Here is a 6,019-nt window from a genome sequence, read left to right on the forward strand (position 1 = left end):
CCGCCATCAACACCACCGGTGGGAGGTGCCTGTCCCCGCTGCTCGGCTCCGGCACGGAGCGTCCCTCCCTCCGCTCGTTCTGCAGTTTTCAACGGAGGTTGGGTCCCGTCAAAAAAAATCTGATCCTCCCGTCTCTCTGAAGCCGGCTTTCTTGACTAATCGGCGGCGGAATTTCGCGGCCTGGGTCTGGCCGCCTTGTCTTGTTCCTCCCCATCGGTACTTGCCTGGTGGCTGATACCTTCTATTCCCTTCCCTTGTTTGGTGTTCAAAAGGCGCAATTCCCACTTGGTTCTTGGTTTGTTGGAGGTCGTCACCTTCTTCCTGCTTTGATTTTTTTCCTTCGGCGGGGAGCGTCGTCAACGCGACGACTCGAGCGGGTAAGATTCGTTCCATCTTTTCGGCGTTCATTTACTTCGTTGTTTATCGCCGGCGTCGGGTGGGATTGAGCGATATTCGTGGCCAATTTTGCATCTTACAGGTGCTCGGCTGGTGGAGCTACTTGTCGCGTCGGCATTGGTCATCATGGGCGGCGTGTGTTCGGCGGGGATCGCCGGGACAAATCGCCGACGGAGCTCTCGTTCCGAGCGATGGGGTTCGTGGTGGAGCAGGATTTCAGGGCCTTCTCAGCCGCCAGCAAGAACAAGACCGCGCCCATCGAGGAGGCGGTGGATCCTAACCAGGTGAGCGATCAGTCGTTTCGTCTGTCTGATAAGGGCTCGCCGCCGTCCACGAGCGGCAAGGCTCGTCGCTCGGTCTCCAAGGAGCCGCATTTGACGCATGCTGAATCGTGGAAGGCCAAGGCTGGGAAGCCTAGGAGAAGCATGACCGGCAAGGCTGGTCCGAGCAAGGCAAGTCTTTCCTTCTGGATTTACATGTGCTTGTATAATTGCGCATCAAATTTGATAAGTTCATTGTTGGGAAACAAATGTTGGATCGTGCATTAAGACTTAGGTGTGGTATTACATTGTGTAATGAGTAATGACAATAATTTTGCTGAAAATAATGTTACTTTGTGATCTTATTGGTAATGAGAGGAGCTAAGTTCTTACATTGTAGCATGAACCTTGTGTCAATCTATCGAGTTGTGTATCCAGACATGGTTTCTGTGCTTCAGAAGAAGCTTGTTTTGCAGGTTTCGTAATACTTCTGTTTTTCTCGACTCTTCTTGCAGGTTTCAGACATAGGCATAGCCCTTGGTAGAAAGAGTACCTCTGGACTTGGGAAAGCAGTAGAGGTTCTAGATAATCTGGGCAGCAGCATGTCAAGTTTGAGCCCTGGAGGGGGTTTTGTGGCGGGACCAACGACAAAGGGGAACAAAATATCAATCCTTGCATTCGAGGTTGCAAATACAATAGTTAAGGGGCATGAGCCTCATGCAGTCTTTGTCCAAAGAAAACCTGAACTATTTGAAGGACATGGTCCTTCTATCAGAAGGTGTACAACGTTTAGTTTCAAGCAACATGGATGATCTGATGAGAATTGCTGCAGCCGACAAGAGGTTTGCCAACACGTATATTAGCATTTTAATTCTGTGATGGTTAGCCCAACTTTAACGTTCCTAAATAATAAAAGGTTTCATATTCTGGTCACATCTTTGCAGGCAAGAGCTGAGTATATTTTCACGAGAAGTCATAAGATTTGGGAATCGTTGCAAAGATCCTCAGTGGCACAACCTAGATCGTTATTTCTCTAAGTAGGTTCCCACCGTTAACATGGCTTAATGATTGATTCCTAATGTAATGATCTCACTAGTCCTTGTGTTTGTTTCCAGGCTAGGGTCAGAAATTACACCCCAACCAGAATTAAAAGAAATGGCAAAAGCAGATATGCAGCAACTGATGGCCCTTGTTCGACACACTGGTGTGAGTATTACATACGTTGACAAAGTCTCTAGTGTTATTACAGAAAACAAACTGTGTTTGATTACATTTCTTTGGTTTTTGTTAACCTTTGCAGATCATGCAATCCATTTGATTCCTCTAGCCTTTTCTGATTTGGTTGCTATTTCACTACTTGTCCCATAGGATCTCTACCATGAATTACATGCATTAGATAGATTTGAGCAAGATTATAGCCGTAAATTGGAGGAAGAGAAAAGATCAGTTACATTTGAAAGGGGTATGCCGATGTTCATCCATGTATTGCCCTTGTAGTTTCAGATGCTATTTTGCTGCCAGTCCAATTCCCTGATCTCAGCACACTTATAACTGACTGTCATGAATGAACAGGAGATACTGTTCAGATTATCAGACAAGAACTGAAGAGCCAGAGGAAGCATGTACATAATTTGAAGAAAAAGTCTCTTTGGTCTAAGTCTCTTGATGATGTAAGTAGTTCATATGCAAATCATGCACAAGATAAAGTGTACACAGATGGAAATTTGGTAATTTTCTGCTTTTAACGGGCGAGATGAATGATGCAAATTGTACCTCCTATTTGTAGGTCATGGAGAAGCTTGTAGATATTGTCCAGTTCTTACATGTCGAGATTCAAGATACTTTTGGGCCTTGTGGTAAGGTTGCTCGCCCACTCTATATTTGTCATCAAACCAGTCACGAGTACCACCCTAGTAATTACTACTAACTTGTCTGTTTTGTGTTCTTTTGTTCCTGTAGATGGAGAGTCAAACGAATCGCAAGAGAGCCGTCAAACGTTGGGGTCTGCTGGTCTCTCTCTTCACTATGCTAATATCATTTCTCAGATTGACAATATTGTAAGTGTCTCGTGTTTACTTAAATATATTTTGCTGCCTCATTTCTCTTTTGCATGTGTCCACATTGGTCAGCTACATTTATTTTTCATATTCAAATTATCAATAGAAAGAGTACCTCTGGACTTGGGAAAGCAGTAGAGGTTCTAGATAATCTGGGCAGCAGCATGTCAAGTTTGAGCCCTGGAGGGGGTTTTGTGGCGGGACCAATGACAAAGGGGAACAAAATATCAATCCTTGCATTCGAGGTTGCAAATACAATAGTTAAGGGCATGAGCCTCATGCAGTCTTTGTCCAAAGAAAACCTGAACTATTTGAAGGACATGGTCCTTCTATCAGAAGGTCTACATTTATTTTTCATATTCAAATTATTCTTCACATCTGATTCGACGGGTGCGAAGGGTAAAGAAGCTAGTCGAACCAACTAGGATCCGTTTAGGCAGTTGGAATGTAGGATCGCTTACAGGTAAGTTAAGAGAATTAGTTGATACCGCGACTAGGAGGCGTGTAAATATATTATGCGTTCAAGAGACTAAATGGAAGGGTCAGAAGGCGAAGGAGGTGGACAATACAGGTTTCAAGCTTTGGTACACAGGGACAGTTGCGAATAGAAATGGAGTAGGAGTTTTGATTGATAAGAGCCTCAAGAATAGTGTGGTGGGAGTGAGAAGGCAAGGAGATAGGATTATCTTAGTCAAGCTTGTCATTGGTGATATGGTCTTGAACGTAATTAGTGCGTATGCCCCCCCAAGTAGGCTTCGACGAGAGTGCTAAGAGACAGTTCTAGGAAGACTTAGATGGCCTGATTAGAGCTGTACCCAGTAGTGAGAAGCTTTTTATAGGAGGAGATCTTAATGGGCATGTAGGTACTACAAGCGCAGGTTTCGAGGCAGTTCATGGAGGTTTTGGGTATGGTAGTAGGAATCAGGAGGGGGAGGAAGTTCTAGACTTCGCGGTAGCTTTTGACCTGATGATAGCCAACACTTTCTTTAGAAAGAGAGAAACTCATCTAGTGACCTTCAGTAGCGGACAACACTCTAGCCAGATTGACTTTGTCCTCACAAGAAGAAATGACAAACGAGCATGCTTGGGTTGCAAGGTGATACCAGGGGAGTGTGTTGTTTCTCAACATAAGCTTTTGGTGGCAGACTTTCGTTTTCAGGTGCGTGCCCGTAGGGATAACAAGCTAAGATTGAAAGAACAAAATGGTGAAAACTGAAAGGGGAGACGTCAAAGGTATTCCGGGAAAGGGTTATCAAAGAGGGCTCTTGGAAGGAAGAAGAAGACATAAACAACATGTGGGAGAAGATGGCAACCAACATTCGGAGGTGGCCTCAGAGGTATGTGGAGTACCAAAGGAGAGCGGCGGCGAGGCTAAAGATACTTGGTGGTGGAAACGAGGAAGTCCAAAGGGCTATTAAGGAGAAGAAAGAGTGTTATAGATGCTTGTACCATGACAGGGTGTGGACAACATAGAGAAGTACAAGGTGGCAAGAAGACTGCAAAGCGAGCGTAGTGTGGCAAAGGGTAGAGCGTACGAGGATCTTTATCAATGTTTGAGTACGAAGGAAGGAGAGAAGGACATTTATAGGATGGCTAGAGTTCGTGAGAGAAAGACAAGGGACTTCAACCAAGTTAAGTGCATTAAGGATGAAAGGGAGCATCTCTTGGTGAAGGAGGATGAGATCCGACATCGATGGCAAGAGTATTTTGATAAATTGTTCAATGGTGAGAATACGGACACAACTTTCAGTTGGATAACTCTTTTGATGACACCAATAGGCGTTTTTGTGCGGAGAATCCAAGAATCTGAGGTCAGAGAGGCGTTGAAAAGAGGATGAAAGGAGGTAAGGCGATGAGACCGGATGGTATCCCAATCGAGGTGTGGAGATGTCTCGGGGACATAGCTATAGTATGGCTAACCAAGCTGTTCAACCATATTTTTCGATCGAACAAGATGCCTGATGAGTGGAGGAGAAGTATATTGATACCGATCTACAAGAATAAAGGGGATATTCAAAAGTTGTACTAATTACCGGGGGAATTAAGTTGATGAGTCATACTATGAAGCTAGGGGAGAGAGTTATCGAGCATCGCTTGAAAGCAATAACGCGGGTCTCTATGAACCAATTTGGTTTCATGCCCGGAAGGTCAACCATAGAAGGCATTTTCTTAATAAGACAAGTTATGGAGCGGTATAGGGAGAAGAAGAAGGACCTACACATGGTTTTTATTTACTTGGAGAAGGCTTATGATAAAATACCAAGAAATGTTATGTGGTGGGCTTTGGACAAACATAAAGTCCCAACGAAGTACGTCGGGCTCATTAAGGACATGTACAACAATGTTGTGACTAGAGTTCGAACAAGTGATGGAGACACGGATGACTTCCCAATTAGGATAGGACTACATCAAGGGTCAGCTTTGAGCCCTTATTTGTTTGCCTTAGTAATGGATGAGGTCACAAGGGACATACAAGGGGACATCCCTTGGTGTATGCTTTTTCGCGGACGATGTAGTGCTAGTTGATGAAAGCCGAACATGAGTGAATCAGAAACTGGAGTTATGACGGGAGAGACTTTGGAAGTCCAAAGGTTTTAGACTTAGTAGAACTAAAACTGAGTATATGAGATGTGACTTCGGCACTACTATTCTGGAGGAGAAAGATATTAGTTTGGAAGGTTAAGTAGTGCCTAGGAAGGATACCTTTCGATATTTAGGATCAATGCTACAGAGAGACGGGGATATTGATGAAGATGTTAGCCATAGAATCAAAGCAGGGTGGATGAAGTGGCGGCAAGCATCTGGTGTCCTATGTGACAAAAGGGTACCACAGAAGCTAAAAGGCAAGTTTTATAGGACAACGATTAGACCTGCTATGTTGTATGGTGCAGAATGTTGGCCTACGAAAAGACGACATATTCAACAGATAAGTATTGCGGAAATGCGTATGTTGCGTTGGATTTGCGGGTCATACAAGAAGGGATCGAGTTCGGAACGATGATATACGTGATAGATTAGGGGTAGCACCAATTGAAGAGAAGCTTGTCCAACACCGGTTGAGATGGTTTGGACATGTCCAACGGAGACCTCTAGAGGCACCGGTGCGTAGTGGAATCCTAGGCCAGAATAGTAACGTGAAGAGAGGCAGAGGAAGACCGAAGTTGACTTGGGTAGAGGCAATAAAAGGTGACTTGAAAGGATGGAATATACCCAAAGACTTAGCCTTAGATAGGAGTGCTTGGAAGACAGCTATTCACGTGCCTGAACCTTGATTGCTTCTGCTGGGTTTCAAACTCTAGCCTACCC

At 44.5% G+C, this 6,019-nt stretch overlaps 1 pseudogene; it reads left to right on the forward strand.

Annotated features, from left to right (window-relative positions):
* Positions 1–507: 507 nt before the first annotated feature.
* LOC136530512 (protein PSK SIMULATOR 1-like) lies at positions 508–3,880 on the forward strand (annotated as a pseudogene).
* The last annotated feature ends 2,139 nt before the right edge of the window (positions 3,881–6,019 follow it).

This window comes from Miscanthus floridulus, unplaced genomic scaffold (assembly GCF_019320115.1).
Source record: "Miscanthus floridulus cultivar M001 unplaced genomic scaffold, ASM1932011v1 fs_14_1_2, whole genome shotgun sequence".
Lineage (NCBI taxonomy): Eukaryota > Viridiplantae > Streptophyta > Magnoliopsida > Poales > Poaceae > Miscanthus > Miscanthus floridulus.